This window comes from Sapajus apella, unplaced genomic scaffold, assembly GCF_009761245.1.
Source record: "Sapajus apella isolate SASKATOON/1434 unplaced genomic scaffold, GSC_monkey_1.0 scaffold6, whole genome shotgun sequence".
Classification (NCBI taxonomy): Eukaryota; Metazoa; Chordata; class Mammalia; order Primates; family Cebidae; genus Sapajus; species Sapajus apella.
The window spans coordinates 6,025,875-6,052,832 of NW_022436946.1; the positions used below are offsets into that span (position 1 = coordinate 6,025,875).

The following is a 26,958-nucleotide window of genomic DNA, read 5'->3' on the forward strand; positions in this document are numbered from 1 at the left end:
GCCCATGATTACATCTCATGAAGCCGTTACCTGTTCCCCTTCTGAAACATTACAATTTTTTTTTTTACTCCTTTGATGAAGACACTCAAATATGTATCAATACTTTAAAAGCTATATTAGTTAGCCAGGACTCTTTCAGCTGCAAATAATAGAAACCAGTACAAACTACTATCTGTCTACACACGAGAGGAACTTACTGTCTTAAATTAGAAATGCAAGGATGGGGTTGATTCTACAACAATTTAATCCAGAAATTCAAGTGAGGTTTGGGATGGGCTCTCCCTACTTCCCTCCTTCCTCTTCCCCTCCTTTCTACCTTCTTCTGTTTTTCTTTTTTTTCCCTTTCTCTCTCCTTCCTTCCTTTATTCCTTCCTTCCTTTTTCCCTTCCTTCCTCCTTCCCTGCCTTTCTTTCCCTCCTTCCTTCCTCCTTCCCTCCCTCCCTGCCTCCTTCTTTTCTTTTCCTTCCTTCCTTTCTCTTTCTTTTCCTCTCTTTCTCTTTCTTTCTTTGTTTCGTTCTTTCTTTTTCTTTCCTTTCCCTCCCTCCCTTCCTCCCTCCGTCCCTTCCTTCCTTCCTTTTCTTTCCCTCTCTCTTCTGCCCCTCTCCCTCTCCCTCTTCCTCCTCTCTGCCCACTCCTTCTTCTCCTTTTCCCTTGGCTGAATGCAGGCTGTCTCCCAGTGATAGGCAAATCCTATAATTGTCCCTCCTTCACGTTCTGTAAGTTCTGTGAACAGCCTCTGCTTCCTCTCTACTGCTCTGAACTGTACCTCGCAGTTCAAGGAGAGATGCATGAAATAACTATGAAATAATCAATTGTGTGATTTACGTTTAATACCGTGAGGGCAGAGCCTTGTCTTTCTTACTCATTGGTATATCCCAGCTCCCAGCATAGGTTTGCCCATTCCGGGCACTTTTAAAATACTTACTGAGTTAATGGATTGTCTGGTTGGAACTAGAGGTTGCCAGCTCTCAGTGCTTGTTATCTTTCTACAAGACTTTCCCAGACATTTTGAAAAAATGGGTAAATGGTGGCACTAAGCTGTGTGGTCTGAAAGCAGCCATTAGGCTGGCTCACAGTGCTGACATGCAGAAGCAGAACAAAGAAATCCAGTGGGGGAAATACTTTTTACTCCAAATCCACCTAAGCCGGCTTCTCCACCCAGACTCACCCGACTTCATCCTCATCTTTCTTTTGTCTGAGGACCACTTACAGGAGACTAAAGAAATTGACAAATTGATTCAATTAGTATAATATTGAGATCACTTCAATTCATTAGGCCATGTTAAAATTTCATTTGTTATCAGCAGCTGAAAGAGTAGATTTTTGCATGTTGTTCTTGTGGAATTAGGCATTCCATTGAATCACAGTAAAAGAGCTTGCCTGTATAATAAGACTTCAACTCCATTTTATACTCTCTGGTGCACTTTGCTGCTCTTAAAAGGAGGATATTACATATTATTTTGCACATCTTCCAAGTGGTAGGGGTTTCTTGTTTTTCTTTTGTAGGATTAAAAAAAAAAACTTTTTAAAAGTCAGGTTGCATTTTAAAAGTTGAACTGGGTGGGTCCGAATTGCTAGTGTTTAAAAAATGTGAAAAACATCCTTAATATAGCTATTTGTGACTAACCCAGTGGGTGTGATACACAGGGGAAAACAATAAGTTCTCTTATTGTGCCTTTGAAAAGTTAGAGTTTAGAACTCTGCTATTTTGAAAATTATTCAGGGAATTATCCAGACTTTTAAGAAGAGCTTGTTGATGATGAAAAATTAGACATTTAAAAACTTTTAAATGAAGAAAAGTTTAATAAATCAGAAGAATGCAATCTATGTCCCCCTCCCAAATTTCTCTCTTTGAAAAATTATATCTTTTGCTGACGATCTCATTCTAGTCCCCTGCCATTGCTGTGGCAAATACAATTGTCAACTGATGAACGATGAGGTTCTTAAATTTGGAAAGGAGAGCTTTATTTCTCATAAAGAGTTCCAGCCTGCAGGGGTGGCCATTTTGACAGGCTAAGAAATATAGCCTCCGGCCAGAAGCCAGAAACAGACACTTCAAGGAAGGGACAAGGGGAATAGGAATTTATGCTTCACAGGATGGCAAATATATAATACATATTTAATAAGCTAGAGGGGGACTCATGCATACTTATGAAAGGAGAAACATGAGCATGCGCATTTGCACTTCCTGCCATTCATGGGTCCCAGGTTCAAAAAATAGTGGTGTTAGCATGATTCCAAAATGCAGTTTTCAGCCCTCTGATGTCAAAAGATGAAGCAGAAGCCAGATGGAGTAGCTCATGCCTCTAATTCCAGCACATTGGCAAGCCAGAGCAGGAGGATCACTTGGGCCAAGGAATTTGAGACCAGCCTGGGCAACATAGTGAGACTCTGTCTCTACAAAAAATAAGAAAAAGTTGGGCATCGTGGCCTGAGCCTGTCATCCCAGCTACAGTGGAGGCTGAAGTGGGAGGATTGCTTGAGCCCAGGAGTTTGAGGCTGCAGTGGGCTATGATCATGCCACTGCACTCCAGCCTAGGCAACAGAGAGAGACCGTTTCGTGGGACGTGGGAGGAAGAAAAAGGTGAAGCAGAGGACACAAAAACCTTTACTGTGCATCTTTCACAGACTGGCCAGAACAACTCCATGCTTGGTGGTCTCTTATTAGGCAAAAAAGGAGAGGCAGTGTCAGGCAGTTGGTTGATGTTACTGGTGGAGTCTTTTGAAAAGGCTGGTTTCTGTTTAGGCCTTAGGGAAGAAAGCCTCATCCTGGTTAGTGACGGAGGGGAAATAATGAGGCTTGTTTGACCTCTCATCCCACCCGGAGTGAGAACTCAGTTTTCAAGGTTATTCTGGGGTCCCTTGGCTAAGAGGAGGTCCTGTTCAGTCAGTGGGGACTTAGAATTTAATTTTTAGTTTACACAATGTACAGCCAACAGTATCAATTCCACGAGCAACTGTTTTGCCTTTATAGCAAAACTGATCTCACAGTCAATCCATAATATACTTTATAAGAATCACTAAAGTGTAACAATAGCTTCATCTATTGATCATTTTATATGCCAGGCACTTTCTAAGCATCTTTCCAACATGACATTTATGTCTTACAATGAATTGTTTGATGGGTACTATTTTTGTCAACTCAGTCTTATAGGTGAGAAAACAGAGGCGTGGAGAAACTAAATAGCCCGTCCAAAGTCACACAGCTACCAAGGTTTGTACTAGGATTAAAAATTGAACTGGCTGACTCCTAATCACAGTTCTATGTTGCCTCATAGGTCCTATGCTGTGTGTTTCACAAACACACGCAATTCCATGTTTATATATAAATTAAATTGTGGAATTGAGACAAATATTCAACATTCTTTTTAATAATCCATCTTACCCATGCAACTTAAAAAAGTCACTTTATTCAGTAACTGCCAACCTTACCACACTATGGCAATGAATAAAATGGCTGAAAATACAACATAAATCCAAAAATAAACTTAAGAACTTGAAGTGTGGCGGGGCACAGTGGCCCACACCTGTAATCTCAGCACTTTGGGAGACTGAGGTGGGCCGATCACAAGGTCAGAAGTTCGAGATCAACCTGACCAACATGGTGAAACCCCGTCTCTACTAAAAATACAAAAAGTAACCCGGAGTGGTGGCGCACGCCTGTAATCTCAGCTACTCAAGAGGCCAAGGCAGCAGAATCGCTTGAACCCAAGAGGCAGAGGTTGCAGTGAGCCAAGATCGAGCCATTGCACTCCAGTCTGGGTGACAGAGCGAGACTCTAGGCTACCAGATAGGGATGACTCAGTAACTCAAAAACTACTTAAGTGTTGCCTCTTTGGACTTTTGAATTTTTTTTTTTTTTTTTTTTTTTGAAACAGGGCCTCACTCTGTAAGTCAGGCTGGAGTGCAGTGGCGCGATCTCGCCTCACTGCAAGCCTCGACCTCCTGGGCTCAGGCAGTCCTCTTGCTGCAATCCTCTCGCAGCAGCTCTCTGAGTAGTCAGGACTACAGGCATGTGCCACCACACCCGGCTAATTTTTGTATTTTTTGTAGGGATGGAGTTTTGCCATGTTGCCCAGGCTGGTCTCAACTCCTTGGTGCAAGCTATTCACCCACCTCGGCCTGTCAAAGTGCTAGGATGGCAGGTATTCGCCACCGCGCCCTGCCGGCTTCTGGATTTTTTTTTTTTTTTTTTTAAATACGGAGTCTTGGTCCATCACCAGACCGGAGTGCAATGGTGCAATCTCGGCTCACTGCAACCTCCACCTCCCGGGTTCAAGCGATTCTTCCGCCTCAGCCTCCCGAGTAGCTGGAACTACAGGAGCGCGCCACCATGCCCGGCTAGTTTTTATATTTCGGTAGAGACAGGGTTTCACCATGTTAGCCAGGGTGGTCTCGATTTCCTGACCTCGTGATCCGCCCGCCTCGGCCTCCCAAAGTGCTGGGATTACAGGCGGGAGCCACCGCCTCCGGCCCGGCTTCTGAATCTTGATTGGTAAGGGCCACCCTAGCTGAAGAAAGAAGAGGGAAAAGAAGTAAAAATATGAGAATGCCTGAACCCACACTGTAACTATATTTTTACATTTTCTGTATTTTTAATCCTGTGCCATCTGGGGTCTGTCTCACTGATTGGGCAGAGATTGCCCCTCCCGAGGTCAGCTAATTCCTAGAGACAGGAACCAACTCAGAACAACCCTGACACCTCAGAGCCTGCTGAAACTACTCAAGCCAGACAACCATAAGCATGCTTACCCTGCCTTGCCCCTTTTTCCTGCAAAAACCACAATAAAAGCAGTTTTTTAAAAATCTTACTTTTTTAAAAACATTATTTTAAAAAAATGCTGTGAGTGCATAGAAGCTGTATATGTATATGTCTGTGGGGCACATGAGATGTTTTGATACAGGCATGCAATGTGAAATAATCACATCAGGGAGAACAGGGTATCCATGCCCTCAAGCATTTGTCCTTTGTGTTACAAACAATCCAATTACACTTTTAGTTGTTTTATTGTATTTTATTTTTTACTTTACTTTATTTTTGAGAAAGGGTCTTGCTCTGTCACCCAGGCTGGAATGCAGTGGTGAAATCACGGCTCACTGCAGCTTCGACCTCCTGGGCTTATTATCCTCCCACCTCAGCCTCCCGAGTAGCTGGGACCACCACGCCTGGCTAATTTTTGTATTTTTTGTAGAGACAGGGTTTTGCCATGTTGCCCATGCTGGTCTTAAACCCCTGGGCTCAAGTGATCCACCTGTCTCAGCCTCCCTAAGTGCTGGGATTACAGGCATGACAAGCAGCGCCCAGCCTCACTGTTAGTTATTTACAAATGTGCAATGTGCAATGAAGTTATTATTGACTATAGTCACTGTTGTGTGATCAAATAGTATGTCTTAGTCATTCTATTTGTATCCATAATAAAGACTGTCACTCATGCTTTCCCTTCAGTCCTTCTGCCACTGACTGACCCCACTGCTTCCCCACGTGACCCTGCATGGTATGGTGTGACTCCTGTGTCTAGGGATCTGTGACATAAAAATGTCTTCCTTTATGACAGTCATTTCTGTATCTGTGTCCTATTGTTCCTGATTAAAATAAATCCTCAGTACATTTTAAAACACATACCCTAAGGATTAATATGTGTACAGCTCACAAAATGAATTGTAAAATATACTCAGGGGATTTCAGGATAGTTCACTTATTCAGCAGGCATTTGTTGAGTGCATGTAATGTACTAGAGACACTCTTCGGTTCTGTAAGGACCCAGTGCTGACCCTTGACTGGTGTGGCTAATGAGACAGTTCTGGCCCCGGCTGGCTTACATTCCACTGTTACAGGTTGGCACTGCCCAAGCAGCCTGTTCACACTAGGACGTCCACTTTTTGCTTCAGAGCACTTACTATTGAGTTTAGCCTTTGCTAAATACTAGTCTACAACCTGGGATTCTGCTTCAATGCTTTTTCATTCCAAAATGACATAGAAACAATAGAATCATTCTTCTCTGTGAGGTGCTCTGATAAATGGTTCAGAGGCATCAAAATCTATTTTGATGAAAATGCAACACAGACCAGGTTGGTTTGCAATGACCCTTTATCAGGTAGCAGAGTGCTGTGGAGATGCAAGGTACCTGGAATTACGTTCTCTGCCTCTTAAACAGCATCTTTGAACTAAACAGATGTATTAAAACATGGGGCATTACCATTTATCCCACTTGAACAACTAACATATGGGTGAGGTTCATAGCATATACTGAATTTGTTGTTTGGCTAGCTGACATTGTACCTGAAAATAAAATGAAAAACAAGGGAAATAATTAGGGTTTCCAGATTCCAGCTTCCTACTGAGAACCAAGAACGCGACTTGTTCAGGATCTCTCAAATTGGACATGACTTCTGTGTTTTAAAGCTGATGGCTAATCCAGATATCTATTCTCCTTCAACTTCATAACCAGATTTAGAGCTGGAAAATAAACTGAAACAAACAAAGAAGATGCAGTGAGATCAAGTTTCTACTGATACAATGAAAATAATGGCTCGTGCAAGTTGTATGAGTGATTCAGGATTATTTTCAATGGCAGATTTATCATTAATGATTAAAGGAGAAAGAAGAAAGTCAATTTATTGGCTGGGATAGACATAGCCTGAATCTGCTTCCACAGTAACTGTGGAGCAAATTATCAGAATTCTATAGTCAGAATAAGGCAGACAGAATTTGACAAAAAATTTGCCTCAAATTAACCAGTAGGTGTCACTGCTTAAATACATTGGTCACAGCTTTTCCCACAGAGATCTATGTAAAAGCCCAATAGAAAATAAACAATTTTGAATAACTTACAACTAGTTCAAACCCACAGAGAATGTTTATAAATCCATATTGTTAATTTATAATTCAAAGAATTGAGTTCTTTTTGTCAAAATAATTATTAGAATATCATTATAAGCATAGTGGCAGCATACAAATTTTATGATTCAAATTTAACTAATGATTCAAATTTAATTTAATTTAAATTTAATTAAAACTAAGTTAACGATTCAAATTTAACTTCAACGTATTTGCCATGTTTTATGAACTTTTGAAAATATATTAAGAGTCTAATATAACAGGTCTGCTTTTCAAGGAAAAAATGCTGGGCTTTTAAGGAGGAAGAGAGAGAAAGACTGAGCTCAGTCTAACTGGCTGTTAGCTGAATTAAACAAATTTCCCTAAAAATATTTTCTGCCAATTCAACATGCTGCCTCCATCCCAAGCCTATAAGATTCTCTACATCAATAGACGCAGATACTTCTAAATGCAACATTCATCAGGTTCCTTCTGTTTCAAATCCTTTGGGGTCTCCTGGGCATCATACTTCACAGAGCCACCAGGTGGCTCCCAGGTGGCTTACCCCACCTGTATCTGTTTCCCTCTCCCCTTCGCCCCTCCCTCATCCCTGCCTCTCTTCCTGCACTTCTTAACTAAAGCTGGCTCTCTGAGGAGGAGTCAGGCCTTCCCAAACTACTCCTTTAGGACCTTGGGCATAATTCATATCTTTTCATTACAAACGTGGCTTATTAAAATCTCTCTTTCTCGCTCTCTGAGCTCCCTGAGACAGAGGCGGTATTATTTATCTGCACATCTCAAGTTGCTGACAGTGAGTGGCTCAGAGCCAGTTCTCAGTTGCTGGCAGGATGTTTATTTCCAAAATATGTAGATACTCTTTTTCTCTTTCCTTTTTGAACAATTCAATTCTAAAGCCATTAGATGAGCTTAAGCAAGGCAGAGATCTGCATTGGAAAGGCAGGAGTTCAGAGAGTTACAAACATGGACAGGGAGAAAAAATAGAATAAAGTCTATAGTGTTGGGTCCAAATTGGAGGTATATATAAACTCCTTGATATAAATATACATATATGAATAGATAAATATAGATATATATTTATCACCTATAGAGCTATATAAACATAAATGTATATATATAGATAATAACATAGATATCTACATATCTACATATAGAGATAAATATGTATCTATATTTATTTATTCATGTATCTTTATTTATATCAAGGAGTTTATATATACCTCCAATTCGGATCCAAACACTACAGACTTTGTTCTGTTTTTTATATATATCTATGTGTATATAAATATGTTCTATTTTTCTATATATATATTTATCTATATAAATATAGAAATAAATATAAAAATAGATACATATGCACACGCACACATACACACACTCCTTACTTCTGTCTATCCAGAGGGCCTGGTAGTAGCAACACCTCAAAAGCAATGAGCACACCTAGCACTGAGACCTTGCTTTCTAGATACCATTCTCCACTAAAAGGAAGCAAGGATCTTTGGAAAATGGCTGATTCTAGTACTGGGTCAGGGAAGCACAAGGTAAGTCTGGACTATCTTGGAGTAGGAAGTAAGGAAGTGCTAAAGAATAATGCAGACAGGTCAAAAGTTCACTTGAATGGGCTGTCACTGGCCCAGTCTGAGACACTTTGAACATCAAAATGAATGAATGGACTTTAACCATTAATTAAAATAGGACACCATGAGTACATCCGTACCTAACTTATAATTCCATAAATAATTGAATAAAATGAAAATTTGATAAGGCCTGGGATATTACACGGCTTCAAAGCACTTCCCTCTAAAACATGTACTAATCACAAAGGGAAAAGAGTAACTTTATAGAGGAGAAGCCTGGCAGAGAAGCAGGCCACACGGAAGTCATCTGCCTAAGAGGCTGCGGTGAGAACACCACAAGTCCTGCTAAGTAAGCAGAGCCCGAATCTCATCAGGAGGAAACACCAGAAAACCAAAGCTGGCAAAGGGACATTGTACAAACCGGCTGGGTTGTCAGCGGAAGTGTCAAGATCATGAAAGTCAGCAGAGGCTGAGGAGATCCACACAGAAGAAGCCTAAAGAGAGAGGACAAGTAAATGCAACACATCACTCTGAAGAGGGGCCTTTTGCTATAAAGAATATTCTTGCGACAACTGGTGACCGCATGGGGATAGGGGATTAGATGGTATTAAATCATTAGTGTTAATTTCCTGATTTTAATAGTAGTACTTGGGCATCCACTCGGTATTTTACTTATAAATGACTCAAGAGAGAGAAAAAAAGTTATTTGCATTTGTACTTGTAACTTTTAAAAATTCTTAGATGGCTTTCATTAAACAAACAATTTTAAAGGAAGAAGAAGAGAAGAAAAAATTCTTGACCACGCTATATTTAAAATTTCTAAGCTGAACCCAAGTCAGAGTGCATTCTACAACTAGGATCATACAGTCCCCGCCTTCTAGGAGTTAATGGAAGAGCTGTGTGCACAAAATTAACATTGGCGGGGGAAAAAGAGAGAGAGAGAGAAAGAGAGAGAGAGAGAGAGAGAGAGAGAGAGAGAGAGAAAGAGAGAGAGGGAAAGAGATGTATTTTTTACTTTTTTGCAGAGGCCGTTTTAAAAATACCCTCCAGGTCACAGTCCTCCCCCTCCTGGCCGCCTCCCGCCCTGCAGCTGGGGAGGTGAGCGGAGCTCTGCGGGCCGCCGCCTGCGCGGTCTCTTGGAAGGAAGCAGGTCTTTGCGTGTGAGCGTTGCGCCCCTCGCAGCCAGAAGTGGAAATTCTAATGTCCAAGGCTTGATGGGTTCGGTGAGATTTGTATTTTAAAAAAATAAAATGTTTTAAGAGAAAAACCTGAAGTTACCAGGAGTGGGGTTCGAACCCACGCGGACATATGTCCATTGGATCTTAAGTCCAACGCCTTAACCACTCGGCCATCCTGGTACAGACGAGCAATGTTCCTTTCGCTCTTCCTACAAAGCGTCCTCTACCGCCTCCTGTTCGCGCCCTCCCTCAAGAACGCTGAGCTAGTTCGCTGCCACTCTCTCCGCTCTCCCAGCCTGGGCTGGGGCGGCCGCCACGCCGGTACCTCGGTTTCCCGCCGCCGCGGCTCACTGTTGCCCCCGGCCCGCCGCGGCAGTGAAGACAACTGCAACGGAGCCGCACGCTCTCGGCGGGGGTGGCGGCGGCAGCGCTCGCGGGCCGGAAGCTCGGGCGAGACTCCGGCCCCTCCCGTTCTGCTTTCAGTTTCCAGCTGCGCGGGCGCCACAAACACACACCAGTAAACTTCTGGGTTCCTGGGAGCGCGTTCTGGAGGCCGCTGGCTGGTGGTGCAGGGACGCGGCCCACGGGGCGGCGTTTTATTTGTGTCGCTCTAAACAGAATAGGATTCAAGGAATGAGGGGCCCGGACAGCAGCCGAGTTCCTGAACCCCTGCCCCTAGGGGCCGCTTTTCATCATCGCACGTGCCACAAGTCGCACGGGAGGGAGGCTTTGTAGAAATGCGAGTGTCGCCTGTGCCACGCCACTTGCAGGGGAGCGTGGCATAGTCGCCGTCCCTGGTGGCTGCAGGCACCATCCCCAGTACACCGCCTCGGATGCAGTGCGGTGGCCTCCTCTTTGCCGCCGCAACCCTGCAATGCCATGAGACGTTTCTGTTCCCCTTTCTTGTGCTGCAGTGCTCTCCTTCCTTTCTGTGCACATGAGATCCAGTTCGTCCTGTTCTTCCTTTTCCCAGGGCTTCCACTCCATTTCCCACTACCCAGGACCCCATATCGACCCCAGAGCCCAGAGCCCAGACCGTGTGTTATGGAGTGGCAGGGGCCTGGTGGCTGAGCCGGGATCTGGCAGCCACACGACTGTCCGTTCACGCCCTTGTTCACACGGTGCAGGCAGCGACTGTCAGCTGGGCGTGGTGTTGCAACCCTGTAAAGTAGGTGTGCGAAGGGCACATTCAAACCACAGTACTGTTTGAATGATATTTTTGTTAACCCCAGACTCAGCTTCCAACAAGCCACTAGTATAAGACAGTTTGGAGTGACACAGCCGCATGATAGGGTATCCCTTAGAAATGTATCTTTTGGAGCCTCAAAACTGTTTTAAATTTTTCTGGTTGCTGTTTAAAGATGGGCTTGGTGCAAGTTCGTTTATCTTTAGAAAAAATGTTTATCTTTAGTCCTCTTTGGAAAAAATGCAAACTGCCACACAGCAGAACTAAACAGTATCTCCCATTCCAAATGCTTTTCTTCCAATGTGATTTTGACACCCCTTTCATTAACAGGTGGAGAGTGAGGGACGAGGGGGGAGTCTATGTTCTCATTCACTGAATCTGGAAAGGGGCTTGTGTCTATGGAGGAGTAATGCTGTGTGACTTCTGAGGCTAGGTCATAAAAGGTGCTGTACCTGTACTTCACTTTGTTTTTTGGGGATGCTTGATCTTGGAACCGAGCCACCATGCTGTGAGGAAGCCCAAGTAGCCACATGTAGTTGTTTCAGGTGACAGGCCCCAAACAACAGGCAGTATTAACTGCTATAAATATGACTGAATGAGCCTTCAGATGATTCCAGCCTCTAGCCGTCAAGTGACTCCACAGCCATTGATTCCTTCCAGTTAATTACCCCATGTTATTATATATGCAGCATAGACAAGTTGTCCCCATGGTATCCTTTTCCAATTCCTGATTCACAGAATCTGTGGAAATAATGAAATTGCTGTTATTTGCGCACTGTTTGTTATTTGTTTAAGTGAAGCGATTGATAACCACAATTCTGAGAATGATAAACTGGGAGTACGGTGATGAGGCACTAGGAGCACTGGTAAAGACAGGCGATCTGAGGATGAAGCCGGGCCAGGGGGAAGCAGAACCCTGAGATGGAGAGAGTCCAAGGTCTGATTCCATCATTAGAGTTATTTTCTCCATCCTTCCTAGAAACTGGATTCAGAGCTATACTGCTCTCTTCCAAATCTACATGGTACATGGAAGTGTTTTTGTGAAAGAACAGAAGTTCCATCCCTGGATGCTTGCTGCAAGGGTGGATATTAAAGAATGTTCTGGGCCGGGTGCTGTGGCTCACACCTGTAATCCCAGCACTTTGGGAGGCTGAGGTGGGCGAATCACGAGGTCAGGAGTTTGAGACCAGCCTGGCCAACATAGTGAAACCTCGTTTCTACTAAAAGTATTTTAAAAATTAGCCAGGCATGGTAGCAGGTGCCTGTAATCCCAGCTACTCAGAAGGCTGAGGCAGGAGAATCACTTGAACCTGGGAGGTGGAGGTTGCAGTTAGCCGAGATCGCGCCACTGCACTCCAGCCTGGGTGGAGTACAAGACTCAGTCTCAAAAAAAAAAAAAAAAAGAAAAAGACAGTTCTGGCTTCTGCCTCAGGAAGCAGTCCTCAAAATGAAAGAAATTCCCCAAACACGGGAAAAGTTGCCAAACTTGCTGGCAACTTCAAGGCATGACAAATACCCACTTGAGTGTTGGAACAAAATGTGAAAAGCACTGTGCCATGGCGTTTGTTGGAACTGACAATATTAGAGAGTAAATGTCAATATTAGGATAGATTTTGTAACAGCAAAATGGCTTCACATTCAAGAAACTGCACTTAACATACTTCTTTCAGAGAAATGTTCCATGCAGCTTAAACTAGTTTTCACTGTGTATGTGTGCTCATTTAAGCCATGATATTCTTCATACCTTCTGTGATAGTATTAAAAATATGTCCATCAATGCTTTGATACTTCTGTCTTCAACAGGAGAAGACTACTTTCCCTCCCCTTGAGGGTGGACTGAATCAAGTGACTCATTTCTAATGGATAGAATAAAATGAAAGCGATGGTCTGCAATCTTGGAGCTGAAGTAATCAATAGGCGTTGCTGCTGCTGCTGCGGTCCCTCTCACTAATGTGGAGCATTCATGCTGGAGGATGCCAGCTCTGATGTCCCACACGGAGGCTCTGAACGGAAGCCTGTAGTAACTACCACGAGGACCTGAGGTCCCACATGAGTGAGCCTGGACACGAATCTTCCACCTCAGTCAAGCCTTCTGATGACTGTACCAAGAGGCAGCAACCTGACTGCAACCTCAGGAGAGACCCTGAGCCGGAATTACCCAACTAAGCCCTGATTTTGTGACCCTCAGAAGCCAAGTGAGGTAATGAATATTGGTTGCTTTAGGCTGCTAAATGTTTTGCTATTTTTTACACAGCTATGAGCACTAATACATTAATATTAGTACTATACTAATACTATAATACACTAATTCCAATACTAGCACGAATACTAAGCAGAGTTACTTTCTCTAGCACTGACAATGTACTCACAGGCATCTATTTCGTTTTTTTTTACATCTATTTTATTTTATTATTTTCAGAGTTGTTTATAGATATTTTATTTTATTTTATTATTTATTTATTTATTTATTATTCTTTTGAGACAGAGTGTTGCTCTGTGGCCTGGGCTGGACTGCAGTGGCCCGATCTAGGCTCACTGCAACCTCCACCTCTGGGGTTCAAGTCTCCCACTTCAACCTCCCAAATAGCTGGGACTACAGGCACACACCACCATGCCCAGCTAACTTTTGCATTTTTAGTATAGACAGGGTTTCACCATGTTGGCCAGGCTGATCTTGAACTCCTGATTCACCTGCTTTAGCCTCTCAAAATGCTGGAATTATAGGCATGAGCCACTGCACCCAGCCTGTTTATATATATTTAAATTTTTTTTTCTTTTTGTAAAAAAATTAGATTCATTGGGTACGGTGGCTTACACCAGTAATCCCAGCACTTTGGAAGGCCGAGGCAGGCAGATCCCAAGGTCAAGAGATCGAGACCATCCTGACCAACATGGTGAAACCCTGTCTCTACTAAAAATACAAAAATTAGCCATGTGTGGTGATGTGTGCCTGTAGTCCCAGCTACTCAGGAGGCTGAGGCAGGAGAATCGCTTGAACCCGGGAGGTGGGGATTGCAGTGAGTCGAGGTCATGCCTCTGCACTCCAGCCCGGTGACAGAGCAAGGCTCTGTCTCAAAAAAACAAAAAAACAAAAAAAAAAGGAAAAAAAGTTTACATTCGGGGGTAGATGTGTACGTTTGTTACATGGATATATTACATGATACTGAGGTTCAGGCCTCTTCTAATCCTGTTGCTCAAGTACTGAACTTAGTACCCAATAGTTTTTCAACGCTTTTCCCCACTCTCTCATTCTGCCGCTGCAATACTCCAGTATTTATTGTTCCCATCTTTGCATTCGTGGGTTTCTACACGTCTATTTTAAAAGAAAGTGATCCTGCTAACCTCCTTGCTAACTTCCAACTTTCTTTCTTGCATTTGTTTTCAAATTCTTGAATAGATTGCCCATACTTTCCAAGCCTACTCCTTTGCTTTCCATTTGTTCCAGAATCCTCCAAAACGTGGCTTCTACCCTTGTTTCTCTCTCTTAATCTTTTCAGAATGAAAATATCTCTATAGAAACAGATTCAAGTTGTAAACATTGTATGATGTTCACACAATATAGAAATAAGGTAGAATGCGAAACCTCTTCTTCACAACCCGTATAACCCAAGTCACACTAATTTGGAGTCCCTTGTCTTTTGAAGATGCTAAACCATTTTCTATCTCTCTTCTGCTTTTTCCCATGCCTGTTCTTCCCTGCCTAACTCTCCTCCAAGGCCCCCATAAATCCTATCTTCCCACCACACACAGTTGTAAAGTTAAAGGAGTAAGAATAAGCTGCACTTACAAATGTGAAGATACAAAACTCAGGAAGCTCCAGATTACACTGTAGAAATAGCCTTCTCACTGCCTTGCCTTGTTTATTATACAGCAGCCCCCCGTTAGCTGCAGTTTTGCTTTCCTCAGTTTCAGTTACCCACAGTCAACTGTGTTCTGAAAAATATTAAATGGATAATTCCAGAGGCAAACAATCCATAAGTTTCCCATTGAATAGCATTCCAAGTAGCGTTATGTCATCTCACACGTGGAACGTGAATCATCTCTTTGTCCAGCATGTCCACTCTGTCTATACTTCTTGCCTGTGACTCACTTAGTAACCTTCTTGGTGATCAGATCAAAATATCATAGTGTATATCAGATTCAGTACTATATATACACATAGTATATATCAGATTCATAGTGTATATCAGTTTCAGTACTGAAACTGAATCTGCAGTTTCAGGCATTTGCTGGGGGTCTTGGAATGTATCCTCAAGAATAAGGGAGCACTACTGCAATAGAAATTACGGTTTGTGTTATCATTAGAAATATATTCTTTTTGGTGACAGATTTTCTCTTTATGGACTTGTAGAATTTAAATTTTTGTCTTAAACTTTTATGAAAGATATAGCATACACATATCCTACATGGTAGGCAGATTATAAATTTGCCTTTTCATCCATAATACAGGGTTTTCATTATGATAACAATTTTTCTGAACTGTAGATAATGTAAAGGTATTGTTTAAACTGTCATAAGTAGACCTAGTTCTAATCATAATTTTTTTCCTAGCTGTATAGACAACATACTGAATTTCCTCAAGTCTCATCTGTAAAATGGGAATAATAATACTTCCTTGAGATAAATGTTGTGAGAATTAAGTGAAATATGTATGTAAAATATCTAGCTGGGTGCCTGGCATTGCAACAGAACCCAGGTTTACCACTTAAGCCAGACACAAGAAACAAGAGTTGATGGGAGGAAAAGCAGTTTTATTCAGACAGCCAGCAAAACCAAGAAGATGGTGAACTGGTGCTCTAAAATACCATCTTAAGTCGCTACAAATTTCAGGCTCTTTTTATGTTAATGGCAAAGCGAGGAGGAGGGAGTTGAGATCAAGAGTTAACCAATGACTGAAGACACCTAGGTGGCAGTGAGGGTCTGGGAAGGTTGGGAAATTATTTGTCCTTGGTCACAATGCTTCTACAAATATTTAACAAGGGCCAATTAGACACAACCAGGTGGAACAGCTGCCACCGAGGAATGGAGGAACTGGGATAAATGGCACACTTCTAACAGATCTTCAGAGGGAAGGCACTGAGAGTGTATGCAGGGAAGACACAGAAACTGGGCTGCTGGGAACCCTGCATGGGGCTACCAAGAACCGGGACTCATTTCTGGCCTCCAGCAACTCTGGGGTAATGGGCGAGCTGAACTGGTAAGGAGCAACCTGCTTTTGTCATAGCCTCTGAAATCCCAGAAGATGGAGACCCCTCAACCACCACAGATACCTGAGTTGGCAGGAAGAGCCACTTAGAGAAGTGGTAGGGGCAGCCAGCTGATGTGGAGCCCAGAGTGTTTGGCGAGGGACCGTCTGAAGTGGAGCCCAGCCAGGGATAGACATATCTTAGGCTCCACTAGCTTCCACAAAAGACTTTATTCCTAGGGAAACTGTCAGACCTGAACTCTGCAGGGTGGTCTTGCCCATTAGACTGGACTGGTCTGACCTTAGTAACCCTTGGTCTTCTGGCCTCTCCCGAGACCCCAGCCTGGTAGTGCCTGCTTGCAGGGCAGCCTCCGGTGCCCTGGGGGCCCACATTAGAGCTTCTGCACTGGTGGACTATGCCTGACTAGTGGAGAGCTGCAGTGGGGTGGTCTCCATGGCCACACCCAGTCTACCCACTCTCTCCCCACACTGTAGCTTCCCCTGGGCCCATGGCCCCTCCTCACATTGCTTTGCCAGCCTGTGTGTGCACAAGCAGATTTTGCTTTCCTTGCCCCACCAGCATGGGTATGCACATGCACCTGGCTTCACCACTGCTGCTGGCAGGAGTGCATTTGGCCCCATCAGCCTCCCTCCCCCACCATACTGCCATTGCAGTCAGAGCCTTGGTGAGCACAAAGCCCACCAGCCCTGCCCCTGCCAGTGCCCTGCCCCTGCACAACACTACCACTGGAGTAAAAGTAGGCACAGAGGACATCAGACCCTCCCCAACCATCCCCACCTGCATGAACATGCACAGATGGCACACTCGGACCTGCACTGACCAGCAGCCCAACCCCATGCTAACACCATCAGCAGCACAACTGCATGCACAGTTACCAGTGGGGGACCTCCTCCTCCTCAAGCTGTGCTGCCTCCGCTGCAGCTGTGGATGCCCACAGGGAGACAGGCACCCTGGCATCCACTAGCACCCTGCTGCATCCAATAAGCATGCACCCCACCATGTTGCCACTGCTGCTGGCATGTGAGAATGAGGGCAAATCCTGCTGCCACCACCCTGAAAATGCTTTGAGTGACACCACCCATTGGAGTATAGTGACCAGCCACCTGGGAGCATATCAGCATCCTCAGAACAGTGGATTCCTAATCTTGAGGAGACAAAGAACAAAGCTGGGGCTGATACAAGTCCCCTAGAGTTAGAGCACACAGTCCAGGGGTTGGGAGCTGAGCCTTGGCCCCCTAAAACCTTCCAGAAATGAAGCCAATTGGCTAAACCCACCTTATTCCACAATGAAACCCTTAAAAGCATCAAATAGGTTAAAAGGAAAAAAGACAATCCTAAGGACAGCAGCTTCAAAAATTGAAGGAACACTAGCCTACCAAAATGACAAAGAACCAGTGACAACTCAAAAAGCCAGAGTGCTTTCATTCCTTGAAACAACCTCACTACAGCTCCAGCAAGAGCTCTGAACAAGGCTGAGATGGCTGAAATGACAGAAATAGATTTCAGAATACGGATAGGAATGGAGATCATTGAGATGAAGGAGTACATTGAAAATCAATCCAAGGATACTAAGAATCATGATTAAGCAATGCAGGAGCCAGTATAGTAAAGAATGTAACCAACCTGATAGAGCTAAAAAACACACCACAAGAATTTCATAAAGCAATCACAAGTATTAAAAGCAGAATAGACCAAGCTGTGGAAAGAATCTCAGAGCTCAATGAATAGCTTTCTGAAATAAGACAGTCAGGCAAGAAAAGATAACAAAGAAGAAAAGGAATATACAAAACCTCTGAGAAATAATGGATTATGCAAAGAGATAAAATCTACAACTTATTGATGTCTCTGAAAGAGACGGGGAGAATGGAAACAAGCTGGAAAACATATTTCAGGATAGCATTCACGAGAAATTCACCAACTTAGCTAGAGAGGACAACATTCAGATTCAGGAAATGAAGAGAACCCTAATAAGATACTTCACAAGAAGATCACCCCCAAGACACATAATCATCAGGTTCTCTAAGGATGAAATGAAAGAAAAAATGATAAAGGTAGCTAGAGAGAGAGGTCAGGACACGTACACCATCAGACTAACTGTGAACTTCTCAGCAGAAACCCTATAATCCAGAAGAGGTTGGGGGCCAATATTCAACATTCTTAAGGAAACTCAAACCAAGAATTCCCTATGTGGCCAAATTAAGCTTCATGAGGAAAGGAGAAATAAGATCCTTTTCAGACAAGCAATTGCTGGGGAATTTGTTACCACTGGGCCTGTCTTACAAGGGCTCCTGAAGGAAGCACTAAATATGGAAAGGAAAGACCATTACCAGCCACTACAAAAACACACTGAGGTACGCAGACCAGTAACACTATGAAGCAACCATACAAATAAGTCGCATAAAAACTAGCTAACATAAGGATAACAGAATCAAATCCACACATTTCAACACTAACCTTGAATGTAAATGGGCTAAATGCTGATTGCACAGAGTGGCAAGCTGGATAATGAAGCAAAACCCAATGGTATGCTGTCTTCAAGAGACTCATCTCACATGCAATAACATGCATAGGTTCAAAATAAAGGGATGGAGAAAAATCTACCAAGAAAATGGAAAACAGAAAGAAGCAGGCATTGCAATACTAATTTCAGACAAATCAAACTTTAAACCAACAAAAAACAAGAGAAAAAGAAGGACATTACATAGTGGTAAAAGGTTCAGTTCAACAAAAAGACCTAAATATCCTAAGTATATATATGCACCCAACACAGAAGCACCCATTCATAAAGCAAGTTCTTAGAGACCTTCAAAGAGACTTAGGCTCCCACACAATACTAGTGGGAGATTTTAACACCCACTGACAATATTAGACAGATCACTGAGACAAAAATTGACAAAGATATTCAGGACCTAAACTCAGCACTGGATCAAATGGACCTGATAGACAGCTATAGAACTTTCCACCCCAAAACAACAGAATATACATTCCTCTCATTGCCACATGGCAATATTTTAAAATCAACTACATGCTTGAACATAAAACACTCCTCAGCAAATGCAGAATAACTGAAATCATAACAACCACAGTACCACAGCACTACAAAAATGGGATTCAAGACTAAACAACATGCTCAAAACCGTACACTTATATGGAAATTGAATAACTTGCTCCTGAATGACTTTTGGGTAAATAATGAAATTAAGGCAGAAACCAAAAAGTTTTTATAAACTCATAAGAAAACAAACACAACATACCAGAATCTCAGGGTCACAACAAAGACAGTGTTAAGAGGGAAATTTGCAGCACCAAGCACTCACATCAGAAAGATCTCAATTTAATAACCTAATATTACAACTGAAAGAACTAGAGAATCAAGAGCAAACCAATCCAAAAGCTAATAGAAGACATGAAATAACTAAAATCAGAACTAAACTAAAGGAGTCACACACAAAAAAGCATTAAAAGGATCAATGAATTCAGGAGTTAGTTTAAAAATAAAAATAAAAATAATAATGATAATAATAATAAAATGGATAGCCTGCTAGCTAGAATAATAAAGAATAAAGATGATCCAAATAAACACAAGTAGAAATGACAAAGGGGAGATTACCATTGACCCCACAGAAATACATATAACCATCACAGAATATTATGAACACCTCTATGCACACAAACCGGAAAATCTAGAAGAAATGGATAAACTCCTGGTCATATACACCCTCCCAAGACTGAACCATGAAGAAACTGAATCTCTGAACAGACCAATAATGAGCTCTGAAACTGAATCAGTAATAAATAATCTACCAATCAAAAAAAGCCAAGGACCAGATAGAGTCACAGCCAAATTCTACCAGATGTACAAAGAAGAGCTGGTACAATTCCTATGGAAACAATTCTGAAAATTTGAGGAGGAAGGACTCCTTCCTAACTCATTCTATAAGGCCAGCATCATCCTGATACCAAAAGCTAGCAGAGACACACACAATAAAACTTCAAGCCAATATCCTTGATTAACATTGATGTAAAAATCCTCAACAAAATACTGGCAACTCAAATCCAGCAGCACATCAAAAAGCTTATGCACTACCATCACGTTGGCTTGATTCAACATACATAAATCAATAAATGAGATTCACTGCATAAACAGAGCTAAAGACAAAAACAACACAATTTTACCATAGTTGCAGAAAAGGCTTTCAATAAAATTCAACACCCCTTTATGTAAAAAACCTCAAAAACCTATGTATTGAAAGAACATACCATAAAATATTAAGAGCCATCTGTGACAAAATCACAGCCAACATCATATGGAATGGGCAACAGCTGGAAGCATTCTCCTTGAAAACCAGCACAAGACAAGGATGCCCTCTCTCACCACTCCTATTCAACGTAGTATTGGAAGTTCTGGCCACAGCAATCAAGAAAGAGAAAGAATAAAGGACATGCAAATAAGAAGAGAGGAAGTCAAATTATACCTGTTTACAGATAACATTATTCTATATCTATAAAACCCCAGTCTCAGACCAAACTCTCTTTAAACTGATTATCGACTTCAGTGAAGTCTCAGGATACAAAATCAAAGTACAAAAATCACTAACATTCCTATACAACAACAATCAAGCCAAGAGCCAAACCAGGAATGCAATCCCATTCACAATTGCCACAAGAAGAATAAAATACCTAGGAATGTAGCTAACCAGGGAGGTGAAAGATCTTTACAATAAGAACTACAGAACACTGCTCAAAGAAATCGGAGATGATACCAACAAATAGAAAAATACTCCATGCTAATGGATAGGAAGAATCAATATCATCAAAATGGCCACACAGCCCAAAGCAATTTGCAGGTTCAATACTATTCCTATCAAACTACCAATGATATTTCCCACAGAACAATAAAAAACTATTTAAAAATTCATATGGAACCAAAAAAGAGCCCAAATAGCCAAGGCAATCCTAACCAGAAAGAACAAAGCTGAAGGTGTCACATTACCCAATTTCAAACTACCTATAGGGCCACAGTAACCAAAACAGTGTGTTACTTCTATAAAAACAGAAACATAGACCAATGGAACAGAAAAGAGAGCCCAGAAATAAGGCTGCACACATACAATCACCTGATCTTTGACAAACCCGACAAAAAACTAGCAATGGGGAAAGGATTTCCTATTCAATAAATGCTGCTGGAATAACTGGCTAGCCATATATAGAAACTGAAACTGGACCCCTCCCTTACCCCACACACAAAAATAAACTCAAGATGGATTAAAGACTTAAAGGTAAAACCCAAATCTGTAAAAACTCTTGAAGACAACCTAAGCAATACCATTCTGGACATGGAAACAGGAAAAGATTTCATGATAGAGATACAAAAAGCAATTGCAACGAAAGCAAAAATTGACAAATGGGATTTAATGAAACTAAAGAGCTTCTGCACAGCAAAATAAACTATCAACTGAGTAAATAGATAACCTACAGAATAGAAATTTAAACAAATTTATAAGAAAAAGCAACCCCATTAAAAAATGGGCAAAAGAACATGAACACTTTTCAAAAGGTATGTCTTATACCTGTGACCAACAAGCATATGAAAAAAAGCTCAACATCACTGATCATTAGAGAAATGCAAATCAAAACCGCAATGAGATACCATCTCACACCAGTCAAAATGGCTATTAGTAAAAAGTCAAAAAATAACAGATGTTGGTGAGATTGCAGAGAAAAAGGAATGCTTATCCACTGTTGGTGAGAGTGTAAATTAGTTCAACCATTGCGGAAAGCATTGTGGTGATTTCTCAAAGAGCTAAAAGCAGAACTATTATTCTATTCTGCAATCTCATTACTGGGCATATATACCCAGAGGTTTATAAATAATTCTATTATAAAGACACATGCATGTTCACTGCAATGTTATTCACTATAGCAAAGATAAGGAATCAACCTAAATGCCCATCAATGGTAGACTGGATAAAGAAAATGTGGTACATACATGTCATGGAATATTATACAGCCATAAAAAGAATGAGATTATGTGTTTTGTGGGAACATGGTTGGAGCTGGAGGCCATTATCCTTAGTAAACTAAAGCAGGAACAGAAAACCAAATACTTCATGTTCTCATTTATAAGTGGGAGCTAAATGATGAGAACTCATGTACACAAAGAAGACAACAATAGTCACGGGGTCCACTTGAGGGTGGAGGATGGGAGGAGGGAGAGGATAAGGAAAAAATAACTAATGGGTATTAGGCTTAATACCTGGGTGATAAAATAATCTGTACAACAAACCCCATAACACGGGTTTACCTATATAACAAACCTATACATATAACCCTGAATTTAAAAGTTAAAAATGAATAAATAAATGGTAAATCTTTAACAAACCATAGTTACTTCCCCTTTATCCCCAGACTTAGTTTTAAAAATTGCTGGTTGTTTTTGCATATTGTCTCAGTGCTCTAAAATTATCCTAGCCTATGTGTAAGAATGGGCAAAGCCCTCTTAAACAAAAACGGAGTTAGTTATGTTAGCTCTTTTGCTGTTTCACTGCTACAGCGTGAGGTGGGCTCTTTTGGTAGCCATTGTTTGTTGCTTATCCAACAATTATTCCCCACCTTTCTCCCTGATAAAGGAAATCTTATTTCACTCAGGCGGTGGGCAGAGACACTTTAATTTCAGGGAAGGTAGACCTATTTCCCAGACCCTGGGAATGAATTGCTATTAGTGTAAACCAGTAATTGTCATCTCATCCCTTTTGTCAATACGGTAATTAGCTGGGAGACAGTGACAAAGCGGCGTGTAATCCAGTTCCGTCCAATGAGAGATAAGTTGGAAGTTCTGGAAAAGATTTTCTTTTGGATTTAAAAAACAAGAGTCTTGGGAAGTAAAAGTCTTGTACTTGCTCTTTCCTTCCCTCCCTCCCTCCCTCTCTCTCTCTCTTTCTCTCTTTCTTTCTTTCTTTCTCTCTTTCTCTCTTTCTTTTTCTTTCTTTTCTTTCTTTCTTTTTCTGCCTTGAATGGGATCATCTGAAGTTAAAAGCCTTGGAGCTGTGTTGGCTATGCTGTGACCACAAGGTGTGGGTCGCATTTCTATGGATAAGGTGCTAATACCCAAAGATGTCAGAATGGTAAATTAGAACGAGATTTTGCCTTTAAAGACCTTATGGAGCCACAGCCAAGCAGAAACCACCTACCTCCAGTCTTCTTGTTGTACAAGAAAATTAACATGTTTTAAAATATAAGCCTGTGGCTCTCAAAGTGTGGTCCTCTGACCAACAGCATCAAGATTATCTGGGAACCTTCTGAAAATGCAAATTCTCTGGCCCCACCCCAATGTCATGAATCTGCATCTCAGAGTCCAGTGATACTGAAGCATGCCCAAACTTTAGGGTCACTGTGATCACAGTACAGTTTCTGTCAAAGGCATTCCTAGCTGAATCTGCATACAAATATGTGTAGACCAGTGAAAAGATCTAAAGTATTCCCTAGAAGTTGCTTGATTGAGTCCCTGTTATTAGTTTGATTTCTTAATATTTACCTCTTTTTTGTGAGTAAGCCTATCTCCAGAGGGTGAACTTGCTGTTTTGTGTGTGTGTGTGGGGGGGGGGGGGTTTTATATAAAAAATATATATATATATACAGATTTTGTGTGCATATATATATATATATATACACACACATAAATTATTGTGTGAAACTTAATGCTTCCTTTTCCTAAATTGTGTTCTTGTCCTTGATAGAACCTTCGTTTTCACTTTACTGGAAGCCTCTCACTTCCTAGCATCATTCCAATACAATATTATTTAAACATTAGTTAAAGACTTCCATTTCCAGATGACTTTAAAACCCATTCCTTAAACAAATTTGATTATCAAGAAATATGGCCATCTCATAGATCTTCAGAATACTCTCACTAACTACCATTACTGCTAGGACACACTTTTGCATCTAAGGGTGAGAATGGGAAGCCATCTGTGCCTACACTGGGGACTACCAAATACTTTTGATGCACTTTCGGATCCTGTGCATGTTATTCTGATTCCAAAGAAAAGAGTTGGTGGCTGAACAGGTGTGAAGTCAAGAAATCCAGTTTATGATGAGGCTCTTTCAGACAGCTCTGGGTCCTCTCTGATGGATACCATAAAGAGATGCAAGGTTACTGGGGACATGGGACAAGGGCAGAGGGGCTAGAGACCTTGTATTCCTCTGTGCTTCCTATCTCCCAGCTATTTAGAACCCAACACTAGAGGAAGCTAAATGAAAATTTTGCAGAAGACTCCTTGTTTGCTTTCACTAGGACTCTTGACTCCCTCCTCCTCCCGTCTGCGCCTCATCTTTTGTTTCGAATATTAAAGACAAATGTTTTATGGAGCAACATCTCAACACCACTTTACTGTGAGAAGCACTTTACATATATTATCTTATTTCCTTTATTTTATCTAATTTCCCCCTTTTCAATTTTGCTTCTTCATTCTTTAAGTATTCTTCCTCTATTTTGTTTTTCTTTTTTTGTCTTTATTTATATTTCCGTTAAAAACAATACTTTCACATCCTTTTGAAATTATATCTATTCTTGGTTCAGCTTAGAATTTTTGTTCTTAATCTATATTTATATTTTTTTATAAAAGACTAATGGCTCCAGCTTCCCTCCTATCCCCTAGCGCCCCTCCGGCTGCACCGCGCTGGCTCCCAAGCTGGCATCACCCTCGTCTCCCTTCAGCTGCCGTCATGATTGTCTACCGGGACCTCAGCAGCCACCAAAAGATGTTCTCCAACATCTACAAGATCCGAGCGATCGCGGACGGGCTGTGCCTGGAGGCGGAAGGGAAAATGGGGTATCAGTAGGATAGAAGGTAACATTGATGCCTTGCTCATTGGTGGAAATGCCTCCGCTGAAGGCCCCGAGGGCAAAGGTACATAACCATGGTAATCACTGGTGTCGATATTGTCATGAACCATCACCTGCTGGAAACAAGTTTCACCAAAAAAGCCTACAAGAAATGCATCAAAGATTACATACTGGATTACTGTGAGGTTGGTGTGACCCCATATATGATTTTCTTCAAGGATGGTTTAGAAATGGAAAAATGTTAAGAAATTTGGCAGTTACTTTGGATCTCTCACCTGTCATCATTACTGGTTTCTGCTTATCATCCATACAACACCAAGACTTAAGACAAATGGGATTAATTTCATCCTGAGCTCTTCATTTATTCTGACCATGATTTATTTGGAGTGGAAGCATCATTTTTAAGAAAACTATGACATTTAGGTTGTCTAAAAATAAAATACATTTAAACTAAAAAAATGAATGAATCCAATTCATATTTGTATTCTAGTTTATATTTTATAGCTTTTTATTTCCTCAATCATAAGTTTATTTTATTTTGTAATAATTACATTCATATTTAAACTTATATTTTAATTTCCATATTTAAGTTTTTAAAAATGTTCTCTCTTGTATAATTTTACTTTAAATCTTTCTTTTCTTTCTTTCTTTCTTTCTTTTTTTTTTTATTTGTTTTTTTAAGACAGAATCTTGCTCTGTCGCCCAAGCTGGAGTGCAGTGGTATGATCTCAGCTCACTGTAACATCCACCTCCTGGGTTCAAGCAATTCTTCTGCCTCAGCCTCCCAAATAGCTGGGATTACAGGATCCTGCCATCACACTCAGCTAATTTTTGTATTTTTTAGTAGAGATGGGGTTTTACCATGTTGGCCAAGCTGGTCTCTAACTCCTGACCTCAAGTGATCCACCTGCCTCAGTTTCCCAAAGTGCTAGGATCACAGGTGTGAGCCATGGCACCTGGCAAATTTTCCTTTCTTCATGAATATTTATTTTACCTTGTGTTTTTTGCTAGCAAGAAATGTGGGCTTGGGACCTGGCAGTGAAGAAAACCCACATCCTCTGTCCCCACCTGCTCTATATCAAAGAGTGTGACAATCTAACTAAAGGCAAGGTCTTTCTGCAATTACTTAGGATGGGGTCTCAGATTAAACTGGTTAGAGATTCAAGAGCAGAGTGGACTTAGAAAATGTCAAACAATGGTACATCCAGATTACATACCATATATATGTTGGTTGACAATGTAATTTTTATCACCTATACACAAGCACTTCTGAAAGTGAAATAGGTAGCTATTAAAAATCATTCTGGGACACCATGTATAAGAAATATGTATGCAAGATAGGACCAAAACTAATTAATATCAGCTTTGTACAACAGACATTTATTAAAGGAGCAACCATTAACATTAAGGATTTTGTTTGCTTATAGCCATTACTGGAGACAGTGAAAAAAAAATGGATTTTGAAAATTGAAGTGTGAATTAAAACACAATTCTCTGATGTATGAACCACTTCCTTTTTGGGCCAATTAGAAAATCCAGACAGCAAATTGTAGTTGTCTTTACATCTCAGGCATCTGGTATGCATTTTAGATGACATCAGCCATATAGTAGTCCACAGATATTAAATTTTTTTAGTATTGGCAATAATTCTTTAGTTTCACTTGGCTATGAACAGAGAGGGTGGGAATGAAAGTGATTCTGATGTTTTTGCCTCTAGATAACTGGCAGGATGAAGAAGGCCTATAGGAGGCAAAACAGAATACTGAGTTTGAGGAACCTGTGGGACATTCAAGAAGAGAGGTCAAGTAGACAGTAGGATATAGATCATTCTCATGTAGTCTCTGATTATCCCATGCTATGTGATATGGTTTGGCTGTGTCCCCACCTAAATCTCATCTTGAATTATAGTCCACATAATCCTCAGGTGTCACGGAAGGGACCTGGTGGGAAGTGATTGACTCATGGGGGCAGTTTCTCCCATGCTGTTTTCGTGATAATGAGTGAGTTCTCATGAGATCTGATAGTTTCACAGGTGTCTGGAATTTCCTTGCTGGCACTTGTCTCTCCTGCCACCATGTGAAGAAGGCCATGTTTGCTTCCCCTTCTGCCATGATTGTAAGTTTTCTCAGG

The 26,958-nt window shown here is 41.4% G+C and overlaps 1 non-coding gene and 1 pseudogene across 2 annotated transcripts; one reads left to right on the forward strand and one right to left on the reverse strand.

The window, feature by feature from the left end:
- Positions 1–9,687: 9,687 nt before the first annotated feature.
- On the reverse strand, positions 9,688–9,770 carry TRNAL-UAA. The gene has a single exon. It is a non-coding gene; the product is annotated as a tRNA-Leu (tRNA).
- A 13,225-nt stretch (positions 9,771–22,995) lies between these two features.
- Positions 22,996–25,280, forward strand: LOC116549005 (annotated as a pseudogene). The gene has a single exon (XR_004267667.1). The product of XR_004267667.1 is annotated as a translationally-controlled tumor protein pseudogene (transcript).
- The last annotated feature ends 1,678 nt before the right edge of the window (positions 25,281–26,958 follow it).